General features: G+C 35.7%; 1 pseudogene; it reads left to right on the top strand.

The window, feature by feature from the left end:
• Positions 1–2947: 2947 nt before the first annotated feature.
• On the top strand, positions 2948–11798 carry LOC127422879 (ATP synthase mitochondrial F1 complex assembly factor 2-like; annotated as a pseudogene).
• Positions 11799–13504: the final 1706 nt, after the last annotated feature.

Below are 13504 nucleotides of genomic sequence, written 5' to 3'. Positions count from 1 at the left end.
TTTAATTCCATCCCTTGCTCCATTTATAAAACAATTCGTATTTATCAGTTATAAAATGTCAGTTTTCAGACCTAAGTCAAGGTCAGTATCTATTTATGTGTCTGTCTGTTCTTATCTATCTATCTATCTATCTATCTATCTATCTATCTATCTATCTATCTATCTATCTATCTGTCTGTCTGTCTGTCTGTCTGTCTAATTAAACATATCTGTCTGTCTGTCTGTCTGTAAACATGTATATCTGTCTGTCTGTCTGTAATTAAACATGTCTATCTGTCTGTCTGTCTGTCTGTCTGTAATTAAACATGTCTGACTGTCTGTCTGTAGTTAAACATGTCTGTCTGTCTGTCTGTAATTAAACATGTCTATCTGTCTGTCTGTCTGTAATTAAACATGTCTGTCTGTCTGTCTGTAATTAAACATGTCTGACTGTCTGTCTGTCTGTAATTAAACATATCTATCTATCTATCTATCTATCTATCTGTCTGTCTGTCTGTAATTAAAATGTCTATCTCTGTCTGTCTGTCTGTAATTAAACATGTCTGTCTGTCTATCTATCTGTCTGTCTGTCTGTCTAATTAAACATATCTGTCTGTCTGTCTGTAATTAAACATGTCTATCTGTCTGTCTGTCTGTAATTAAACATGTCTATCTATCTGTCTGTCTGTCTGTCTGTCTGTAATTAAACATGTCTATCTATCTATCTGTCTGTCTGTCTGTCTGTCTGTAATTAAACATGTCTATCTCTGTCTGTCTGTCTGTCTGTCTGTAATTAAACATGTCTGTCTATCTATCTGTCTGTCTGTCTGTCTGATCTAATTTGGATTCTTCTGCATTTTCCTGCAGTAGTTGCCTATCAGCAGTAAAACAGCAACGATCTCTGCCTTCATGTCATAAAATGGTCATATACTTTTGACATTTTACTGTGTCAGGACCTGTAGTACATAGAGCTTTGGTACCCGTTTTTTCATCTAAATAACCCATGTGAGCAGTCCATTCATGGCTGTCATCTTTGAGTAATTTCTTGTGGGGCACACAGGTGTGTATTCAAACTAAGGGCGGTGAGAGAGCAGACAGCTAGGACAATGATCTGAAGCTGCTGGTGTCACACTAGCCTGTGAAGGACCGCCAAGACTCCTCCGCAGAATCCTACTCAAGGTCATCAGCAGTACAGGTTGTTATTCCTCCTGCATGACAACATCATCACCTGGGAAAGAACCCCAACTGCACGTTTTGGCCATCCGGGTAAAGGCACTCAACACGTGCTTTTCATGTACTATCCACTGAACTGCATGAGGCAGTCGAGGAGAAAATATGAACACATGGACTTGCCAGGTGCAGTAATGAACAAAAGGATGACCCCTTGGAAAACACCATGGAACCCTTTGGAAGTTCTTTGAATCGCAGAAATCATACCAAATTATTTTGCCTAATTTTCAGTGTGTGTGTGTGTGGGGGGGGGGGGGGGGGGGGGTTGTGGTTACACAAGTGTAGTTACACAAGTAATTACTGATTATTACTAATTAACAACATGTACTTACTATAGGTTTAGGGTTAGGGTAAGAATTTGGTTTAGGGTTAGTTGCGTTTAATTATGCATAATTCACTGTTATTTCTATAGTCAATACATGTAATATGTGTAACAAGGACATTGTAAAATAAAGTGCTTCCCATTTTTTTTCCTGCCAGTGTGAAATGTCATTAAGACATAACAAATATATTGTTAGTTCATTACTATCAGTATTTATTTTAAATCTTTTTTACTGTCTTTTTTTTCACATGTATGGCTTTTAAGTCATTTCCAGTTTTGAATTCTCTAAGTTCATATAAATCCTCAGAAGAGACAGAGCACTTAATTCAAACCATGCTGAATATGTTCAAGACATTTTTTACACTTTAAAATGAAAGATTGTAGTTTATTAAAATTAGTTTAAAGCTTGTTCTTCTGGACATTACTTAAAGTCTTTCAGAAGGCAATGCACATGTTTATAGCTATTGTCAACTTAAAAATTGGTAAACCATATTGTGACAATTAGTTTTAAGTAAAGCAGATTTAACGCCAATCTTTTTCATTAAAATAGCTGTTTGGGAAGTAGGAAGGAGAGTAGGTAAAATTTCTTTGAATTTACCATCATTGTTGTTGCACAACAATGCTTTTATTCATACTAGTTTCTCTTTTCATTTCATGTAACAGTTAATTTCATTGTACAGTACCAGTACAGCAATGCATTGTTCAGTACTTTGTTATTTTCTGAGAACAAGCAATGCCTAAATCAGAAGCCTGTTTCAGAAAATTGAAATGGATTGATTGACAGCGAGCATCACTTTTATATAATATGCTAATGTATTTGTTGCTAGCTAGCATCAAGCTTCAACACAGTTATTCAAATTTAAGTTAGGTAAAACTCAATTCATTTAGGTTTTTGCTACACAAAGAATTTGAGTATAGCCTACATTTTAATTTAACATCAAAGAAACTCATTTTCATTGTGTGGAACCAATGTGCACAATTGAATTAAGTTTTAAACAGCATTTTTTCCCCCCAGTGTAGTTCTAGTGGTTTTTTTTTAAAATCCATATCAAACATTGCTCACTACCAAACAAAATACCGCAGCAAAAAACTTTCAGCAAATTTATGGCATGAGTAAACCTTACAACAAAAATTTGTTGTGAATGCATTTTATTGAATGCAAAGCTGCATTATCATGAAATTAATTTAAATAAAAGTGATAAAAATATAAATATTTTCAGTTCCATAATATTTATCTGCTTTAGGAGTAATGTAAATTTTGACCACAAAATGCCCATATTTTGGCAATGCAGTTATCAAGATACTAACAGAGTAATCTAAGTAATCTAGTGAAATTAAGATTAATGCTGTTGTTATTAATTTGGCTCTTACTATTTTTAAGCAGCAGAATCTGGAAAAAGTAAGCATCACGTGACAATGGAGAAGGTTAACGATGACTCATATACAAGACTGAGAACTATCCCTTTTGCAAGTAAAAATAGCTGTAAATGAATCAACATCAGAACAGTAAAATATCTATTGTAATGACTGGAGCAATAATCCCAGGTTACATACAAAACTGCAGATTTATTTCAGTATTTTATTACTTTGTTATATTAAATCTACCCTTGATGAATGCTTTGGCAGGAATATAAAAAAGAAGTTATGCCGGAAGGGCTCAGCTAAGTAAACTCTAGTGTCCTGTGTAAACAAGGAAAAGAGTAAACTATTGTTCCTGTTACTAGAAGAGCTTTTGTTATGTCCAAGAAATTGACTCGATGTTTATATTTTTTTATGGCCTATTGTTCAAAGACTCAACCTGATACACCTTTTTTGTGTTAGAAAACAGGATACTGAGCCTTCTTTTTAAAAATATATTTCTACAGGATTACACTTGGTGCATATGGACTAATGAAAATGCACAGAACTTTTACAGTTAGGAGCATGAAGGTATGCACGTAGTATCAGATAAGGTTAGCAATTGTGAAAAGCTTTTTCCGGGTATAGCAGTAAATGATACAACAACTCTAAATATGTAATTAACAAGTGATTAATTCATCCTTGTGAATGGGAGAGGAGACTTTGGAGAGGGTTCATGAGTTATGTGATTTGACATGACTATCTCATCGACCTATCTATCTCTCTATCTATCTATCTATCTATCTATCTATCTATCTATCTATCTATCTATCTATCTATCTATCTATCTATCTATCTGTCTATCTATCTATATGTCTGTCTGTCTGTCTGTCTGTCTGTCTGTCTATCTATCTATCTATCTATCTATCTATCTATCTATGATAGATGGATATATGGATATATCACAGTGAGGGACAGCAGCCAGGCAGACATTTCAGATGAGCAGGTAAGAACTAAGATTTTCTGATAAAGTTCTTTCATTTATCTGTGCATTAATTTATTTTGTATTATAATTAGATAGATAGATAGATAGATAGATAGATAGATAGATAGATAGATAGATAGATAGTTAGATAGTACAAATTTTCATCGAAACTTCCAGAACATTATTCATTGTCCATTAAACCTGAACAGAGCCATCCTGCTTTACTTGTTTCTTTACAATTACTTTTTTGCTATGAACCATTTTGACAGTCTGTTATGTTATAGAACTGGCGATTTGTGGCATCCAATATTTTTGTATAAAACACGTATTGTTGCAAAATGAAGTAATGTGTTTTTGTCCAAGATCAGCATGTAAACTATGAATTACTAATTATAGTGTTAATTAAAACAGTGAAGTGATGAAGGACAACAGTGTGTCGGCTCAGTGTGCTTATATAATTATTCTAGTGACGGATAACTTGCTTTACATTTAATGTTACAGCATATATGTAATTGCAGGACTTTGCTATTATCTAAAAAATAGCTAATGAATACTCTCAGTAAATGTCAGAAAACAATAACTAAAATAAAACATTTATGTTTTCTCAAAACAAAGCTTTTCAGAACTAAATTTTTACAACCAACTTCTTAAAAGTTATTGTATGTCCACAGTAACTTTATATTTAAAAAGTCCTTATTAGAAATTACCGTTAGACTTTAAACACAATCAAAAACATAATTTACCCATGTGAAAATACGACAGGTCTGTTTAAAGCAGTCTCTGACCCAACTGTTTGTTGTTGTGGATGTGGGTGAGATTCATGGACTGGTACTGTACCTGTCGCCAAACAGCACACAAAATTGTATGTTATTCAGACAAATGGCTTAGTCTATCAATAAAACACACAAAGTGTTTTTTAACAACAATAATAAAAAATTAAAAAAACATTTTGAATAATATTAAATAAGCGTTTTGTGTATTGCATATTCCTATAAAATGTGCAATAAAGGTGCTGTATGCAATAAATGTTGGACATACTGAAAACTGTTGTAAAAAGCAACTGTAGTAAAATAGCATTCTTGTACGACAAACGAACAACTGATAACATCTTATGAAGCTGGATATGGTGTTAAACTTGAATGATCCACTTCAAATACTATGCACTCAGCTTCCTGCTTCCCAAAAATATGGGCATGTTATGTGATTGACATGCAGAAAGTGCTTCAAATTCTTCTTAGAATTTGACGGCAGCTCAAAGTCACATATTTGTTTGCCGTTTACAGTGCCTAGGGCTGTCACAGAGACTGGTGTGACATTTCAGGACAACTAATTCAGTGATGTAATTCAGTCAGGTAATAGGGTGTTTTTTGCTTGCCATTCAATAAAAAATTGCTGACAGCACCTTTAAGCCATTTACCATCACCGGACCAATTAAATAATTTGCAGATCGGTAAAGGTTCACATTTACCATTATAAAATAGATAGTTCCGGTCCTGGTTGATTTTTGGTCAATAGGCATAATTTATTCACAAATAAATCACAGCAAGAACCTCTTCACAGAGCTTCTATTTGTATCACTGCACAGCACATAGAGACAGTTTCTGTTTACTCTCAAGGTGTAATGTGGAGGCAGGCAGGACATGAACAAACAAGGATGAGACAATGATGTGTGAGAACCCAAGTGCAATTATTTTATTGAATCCAAAAACGTGAATCCAAAGTGAAAACAAAACAGAATATAAAACAGAACCTAAACTTGACTATAAACAATGACTTGACTTGACTTAACTAGACTTGACTAATAGAAAGAACAATGACACGAAATTACACCAACAATACTTGACCAGGAACTAGAGAACATGAGGGCTATAAATACAGTCTAGGTTAACAAGTCAACAAGACAGCCAATGAAAATACAAAACTGATAACAAGATAACAAGGCAATGAAACAAGAACCAATGATAAAACAGAACTGATAACAAGACTCATAAACATAAACCAATGAAAAGACAGGACTATTAAACATGGTGAAACAAGAGGGTCACATGACAGTCACATGACAGTCACATGACAAGGAAACCACATGACATGAAACAAGAACAGGAAACAGTGATCTACTTTTCTAAATAAAAAACATGAAATAACAAATGAACAAAAACACACAAAAACGTGACACAAGGACTTTGACTTTTTATTTTATTTTACACTTTCTACTTAAAAAACAACATTTAATGAACATTTGTGTCCTCAATATGTGGTAACCGTGTTATAACAACAATATGGCACTCGAGGTGGTGCCTAATTGCCAGGGGTGTAAAAATTACTCAGAATTATACTTAAGTGAAAGTATGGATACTGAGTGAAAATTTTACTCAATTAAAAGTCCAAGTATCTAGCCAAAAACATACTTGAAAGTAAAAAACTATTCACATTCAAGTGTACTTAAGTATTAAAAAAGTAAAAAGTAACTTTTTTTCCTAGCTAGAATGAAATCAATAGAGGAGATTGTGTGAGAGAGGTTGTTAAATTCGACTGGTTTGTCTTTTTACTGTCTGACATTCACAACCTGGTCAAAGAATCATGTTACAATTAGGGCTGTCGATTTAACGTGCAAATTCAGTGCGATTAATTAAAAAAATAAAATAAAGTGTTACGCAAGTGTTCATGTCCCGGACTGTAATAAGGAAGATTCCTGAGAAATTCAAGCTTGAAGAACCACCTGTTTTCTCCAGGGGGCAATAAGCGAAAATTATACAGAGAACAAAACAACCCTTCAGCAGAGTGCACAACACGAGCATGCGTTTTTGCATTCAAAACACTTGATGGAGCACAAATCCGAACTAAGGGATCTCAAGACGTGTTCTTCTAAGTATTAAACTAAGTTTAACTTGACACAGCGACCTAAAAATGGTATGTTTATGACGCAGCGCAACCAAAGTGAGATGCTCCAAAAACATCCGTCTGATGCAAATGTACATTGACAGGTCCCTCATAATAAATCTCTGACTAATTGACATATTCAATTGCAAAATGGATTGCTGTGAACTGTATGCCAATGATTGGCTTATATTCAATAATATGCAAATAAACAATACATTGTATTCTAAAGCCGCTTTTGTATTGTCTTATCAATGCTTAACTCTTCTGCCACAATAATGTAATGCATTTTAATGATTTGAATATTTTTTATAATATTTGATATATATATATATATATATATATATATATATATATATATATATATATATATATATATATATATATATGCATAAAATATATTTATAATTTGTAAATATTTAAAGATAACTATTTATCATTTTTTCATCATTATATACTGAATTATTGTTGTTTTAAGGGCTTTCTCAGCAAATATTTATATATGCGATTAATTTGATTCATTAATCGGGACACCATGTAATTAATTCGATTAAAAATTGTAATCGATTGACAGCCCTAATTACAATAACTACATTTTTTCAAAATTATTATTATTATTATTATTATTATTTTATTTTTATTTATTTTTTGTGGCCTGTTGTACGTAACACAGCAATTTCCAGATGGAATGAACACTAGAGGTGCTAAAACAACAATGACTTTTATCCCCTTTCACTCAAAGAGTTAAATGGCAAATTATCAGTTCATAAACACATACATTTGGCTCTGTTCCTCACACAATGCTTTCTTATGACATATAAACACTTTTACTATAACGCATGACTCATTTTAACATTTGCATTACATAACCAACTACATTTACAAGATTGTTTAACTGTAATCAAATTGCGCGGTAGCTCAACTGATAGAGTGTTGCATATGCAATACAAAGGACCAGGATACGAGTCCTGAAGAGCACACAAGTGATGAGCTGAAGGTGTCCTTGGAGCATCACAAAATGACATCGTTGCTTCAGAAATTATTTTCATCTCACATTTGCTTTTTATGACACTATCTGTTAGGTTTAGGTTTAAGGTTTAGGGAAGGGAGGTAGGTATTGTTGATTTAAATCTCAATAGAACATTAACCTTAAAAACCTCATCTGTTTGGGAGAACATTTCACTCACTATTAGTGCCACACAGTGGACATTTCACTTCGGAACTGCCCTGAGATGTGTAATGAACATAATTTTGTTTTGCGAAAATGCTGCCACAGTCATGCAGTGTTTTTATGCATGGGAGAAGCACTCACAAATTGTGATGTCAGAGCACCCAGCCCCTTGAGACATGGAGAAAGACAACAAAATTCAAATGAAGCTTTGAAGAAAGTTTGCTGTTGGTTATCTGAATTGTTTTCTGAGATTTGCTACCAAATCTTGCTGTTGAGCAGATTTAAATAAAATTCATAATTAATATTTACTCAGATTTCATTATTTTTATTATCATTATTATCATCATTATCATTGCTGGTTTTATAGTTATTATTATGATTAATAGTTGCCTAACAACAACAACAACAAAACTAATTCAGTAAATAGGGAGTAGAAATTCATAGATATGTTAAATAGGAGGGCAAATGTAGAAATACATGACATGTAGGCTACACATTTAATTACAAAACCCTTTTGTTTTATATATATATATATATATATATATTTGCAACGTGAATGATCATTTCTGACTTCATAACTGTCCAATCTAGAAGTAGCAGGCGTTTAGAATAAAGCTTAGGACAAAAACCGTCAGTGTTTCTAATTTCATGCTCATAGTTTTGAATGAATACATCACTTTCAGTCGTGCGGTTACATACGGTCTAGTCGCACAAATATTTCAACATATCCAAAGCTCACATCAGATCTGAAATTCCGCCTCTGCAGATGGTCGGAACTCCACACAGGGAAAGAAAGAAAATGATCTTCAAAAATGTAGTGAGAACTTTTCAAGTTTAAATATAATTGTAAGGAGTAAAATGTACTATTTTTTTTTTTTTTTTGGAAATGTAATTAAGTAAAAGTGCAAGTATTCAGTTTAAATTGCACTTGAGTTCGAGCACACTCCACAAGGAGTGTGGCATTCTCGTGGGCACTGGCCAATGGCACCTCTCTAGCAGACATCTGTAGAGCAGCGGGCTGGGCAACACCCAATACCTTTGCAAGATTTTACAATCTCCGGGTTGAGCCGGTTTCGTCCTGTGTTCTTTCAGGTACGAACAGATATGTTTCGTTACGCGGGGCAGCTGGCCAGGTGTACCGCTTGTGTATAGCGCCTTTCCCCTCCACAAGGTGAAGCCGTGCGCTCTTCTCTCCCATGCGTGTTCACAACCTGTGAACCCTGGATGTCCTTTCTCCTAGCCCTCTGGCTCATGAATTCAGTGGAGGAATTCGTAGTCAGACCCAGTACATGTGCTAACGTGCCCTGTACTGGGGTAAGTGCTCCACAGGTCTCGGTTACCCCGGTAACCTCCTGTGATGTATCTTCCGCGGTACGGTCTCCCTTTTTCGGTAGACCTGCGTCTCCCTTGGCAGAGCCCTCTCTGCCCCGGTCGCTGCGTTTGTAGAGCTCCTCCCCTACGAAGGGCAGGACCTACAGCCGCACCTCTTCCATGTGCGGCCTTAGGCCCATATGACGTATTCGCCACTTTTTTACCCTCCCCTTCAGGGCAGAGTATGGCCTCCGCGGGGTCTTTTCCCCCTGAAAGAATAGGAATGGAAAAAAACGCCTTCCCCGGCGCATTTTATGAGCATTAAAGGCCCCAGCCGAATCAAATTTTCTGTGGAGAGAAAAACTTAGAGAGAAAAGGCCGCAGCTGGCGTGGCCTGCTCCCATACTAGATATGTCTCCTTCCCCCCCTCAGGGTTGTTGGGAATTACATGACGTTTTGGAGCATCTGGGGAGGCTACAGATATTGATCTGTTTCTCACCTAAAGCGATTGCATCGCTTCATGTCATCTACACACTCACACAAAAAAAACGGTCATCTGTACTCTGTGAAGTATCAGCATGTTTTTTGACCATTTTTACAAATGTAATACCTTAAACATTACCCACTAAGAATATACGCCGATGCACTGGAGACCGGAAATTGAAAACAGTCACACTTCCACGTTCAGGAAAAAGGTGGAGAGGTGGCATTTCAGCACAGAAACATAATTTACACATCACAGTTTAAATAGTCTTGCATTGCCTTGCCGGACAGCAAAAGACGCATTTAACAGGTCTTGATTTCAATCTCTCACCCTCTATGCAAAACAAGCTGAATTTCATTATATTAGCTATGCTGATGAAAGTGGTTAGGAAATGTTTTCAACTGGTATAGCTCACTCTGCTTGCTCTATAATGTTATGTAGCTAGGGTTACAAACAGCGCATTAATATCGAACGGTGATTAAAACTGACCAGAACTACCTGTGCATTCAATGGTTTGAACCGCACTTATTCCATCCAATCAGAATCGAGTATTCGAACAGACCATGGTATATATACACTGGCGGCCAAAAGTTTGGAATAATGTACAGATTTTGCTTTTAGGGAAAGAAATCGGTACTTTTATTCACCAAAGTGGCATTCAACTGATCACAATAAATCAGTTAAGCTACTACAAAGAGTTCTCATCAAAAAATCCTTTGACTGTGTGTCGTCTGTAGGAGGCTCGTTTGAAATAAATCTTAACAAGTGAAAGCTGAAGACTCCAGGAGGAAAGCTGTTCACTGTTCCCAGTGAGGCTCTTGCCATAGCTGTTACAACAGAATGGGACATTCAAAAGGACACACTGAAGTTTTACACCATGCACTTAGTAAGACATTTGATTGTATGAAAAAGGAAGCTCCCCAGTCGTACATGTGCTAATTTGACAAGACTTCTAAGACCTATTGTTGTCCAAACAGACCACTCTTTGCAACACAGCTCTTGATAACCCAATGCAGAGGATGAAAGGCCAAATGATCTCGGCGACTCTAAAGTTTTTGGGGACAGATACTATCTGGTATGCTGAGATGCACTGGTTTATCACCTGTTCTACTGCAAGGTTTAGAGAGATGGTATTTAATTAAACCAAGTCCATACTTCTTGCTCTCCTCCACCATTATTGTTATAAGTAATTAGACGAAGAATTAAATGTAAATAGGTACCAACTTTCCTATAATTTAAAAAGTACCATGACAATTCAGATCTACTCTCCTTGCAGTTACAGAGTAGAAGAACCTCCAGGTCTTGTGGAGCTTCGAAAAAATGAATGGGACCCTGTAATGGACTGGATAGAACAAGGGAGACATATATATATTTATTTCATTTTGGTGAGTTTGATAACATGTTTCTTATGTGATAATCACAGTAGCCACCACATAAAGCCATGCCTGAATGACTTGTTGTGTTTAGGTACAATGTAGTCATTGGCTCGTCATCCAGTATAATGGGCCCTCAAATCCCAGAGGAGACCAAGGACCCTTTTTGTCAACACCTCAATTCCTAAAATGTCTGGTCTCTGACAGGTAAAGTCACAGTTGAGCTGTTTTTGTGTCTTATGAGAATGAGCATGATTCAACAGTACAGTTTTTAATCTTTCTGCAGGGCTTGAATATGTGATCATTCAGCTGAAATCATTGGTCCTGACCTTTGGGATGATTGACGGACACTTAACTGTGGAACAAGCAGTTCTGCTGTCCAGACTGGAGGAAGAATACCAGGTATGGCTTCTTCTATTTTCCAAGTGTTTAGTAATAGCATATATAGGATCTTGCAAACATTCTGTACTTGTGTTAGGAGTTTAGTAGAACATTAAACAGTAAAGACAAATGGGAAACAACCCCAAAGCTCTGGTCAAGGTAACATTTTGCCTGTGTTTATACTTTTGTCCTGCTATGTTCTGTCTTAGATCCAGCACTGGGGAAATGTGGAATGGGCCCACGATTATGACATGTATAAGTTACGGACATGATCAGCTGCTGGTGCTCTGTTTGTGCATCTATCCTCTGAAAGTACAGCTGTCAAGAGAAAAGTCTTACAGGACTGATATGGCCGTGGAACAAGGGAAAACGAGCACTGCGTAGGACTGAAAAAACAATAATGATCTTTTGGGACTTGTTATCTTTGTCCTTGTTTGATTTCTGTGATATGAAGGCATTTTACAGTAAGCTGAAATGCCACCAGTTACTTGCAATAACAACATTGAAGTTATGTTATGTTTTGAGCAGCAATATAGATATCTAAGATCACTATACATATTCTCTGTTTCAACAGTTCCCATATGGAGAGACTGTAAATGGCAAAATCCCAGTATTTTCATTTTAAGCTGTGATAATGACTTTTTTGATAAATCACTATCATGGGTAAATTTGTGGTTGAGTCACATCATTTATTTTCACAACACAACCCAGACTGACCTGTTTCACAAACAGTTCCCTTAAAGGGATAGATCACCCAAAAATTAAAATTCTCTCATTTACTCACCCTCATACCATCCCAGATGTGTACAATGCAATATATAATATAATGCAAGTGAATGGTGACCAAAACGTTGAATCTCCAAAAAGCACATAAAGGCAGCAAAAAGTAATCCAGTGGATAAATCCATGTCTTAAGCGATTCTGGGTCAGAACAGACCAAAATTTAACTTCTATTTCATTATAAATCTTGACATCAGGAATCTCCTTGGTGATCATGATTTCAAGCTCGATTACACTTCCTAGCACCATCTAGCCCTCTGCGCATGTGTCAAGCATTAGGAACTGTAATCGAGCTTGAAATCATGACGGTGCCTAGAGAATGCAATGGAAAGATGGAAAGTGAAAAAGGAGTTATATTTTGGTCTGTTCTCACCCAAAATCGATTAGATCGCTTAAAGGTATACGTCACCCCAAAAAATAAGATTTCTCTCATCATTTACTCACCCTCATGCCATCCTAGATGTGTATGACTTACTTTCTTCTGCAGATCACAAACAAACATTTTTATGAGAATATCTCAGCTCTGTAGGTCCATACAATGCAAGTGAATGGTGACCAGACCTTAGAAGGTCTAAAAAACAAATGAAGGCAGCATAAAAGTAATCTATATGACTCCAGTGGTTTAATCCATATCTTCCAAAGCTATATGATAGGTGTAGGTGGAAACAGGTCAATATTTAATTGCTTTTTGATCATAAATATCCACTTTCACATTCTTCTTTTGTTTTTGTTTTTTTAGTAAAAAAAAAAAAGACTTAAATATTGATATGTTTCTCACCCACACCTATCATATCACTTTTAAAGGCATTGATTAAACCATTGGAGTCATATGGATTACTTTAATGCTGCCTTTATGTGCTTTTTGGAGCTTCAAAGTTTTGGTCACCATTCAATTGTATTGAATGGACCTACAGAGCTGAAATATTCTTCTAAAAATCTTTGTGTTCTATAGAAGAAAGTAAGTCATACACTTCTGGAATGGCATGAGGATGAGTAAATGATGAGAGAATTTTCATTTTTAAGTGAACTTTCACTTTAAAAAGCCAACTTTCACACAAATTTAACTTTGCTGTAACTCTAAAATCTGACTGGTTGATAGAAATATTGTACCAGGACTAACAAGGATATGATATAGGACCATGTCTTACTTGGCAAAATCAAAGTCACCGTGAAGATACCACAAAGTTTTGAATTGTAAGACTGGTCCACAAGAAAATATTCTGAATGAGAAACCTGTAGAAGCTCATGATCGGATGGATCCTCTTGACCGGGT

The sequence above is a fragment of the Myxocyprinus asiaticus genome, chromosome 32, assembly GCF_019703515.2.
Source record: "Myxocyprinus asiaticus isolate MX2 ecotype Aquarium Trade chromosome 32, UBuf_Myxa_2, whole genome shotgun sequence".
In the NCBI taxonomy this organism is placed as follows: Eukaryota; Metazoa; Chordata; class Actinopteri; order Cypriniformes; family Catostomidae; genus Myxocyprinus; species Myxocyprinus asiaticus.
This window is presented reverse-complemented; position numbering and strand designations above follow the sequence as displayed.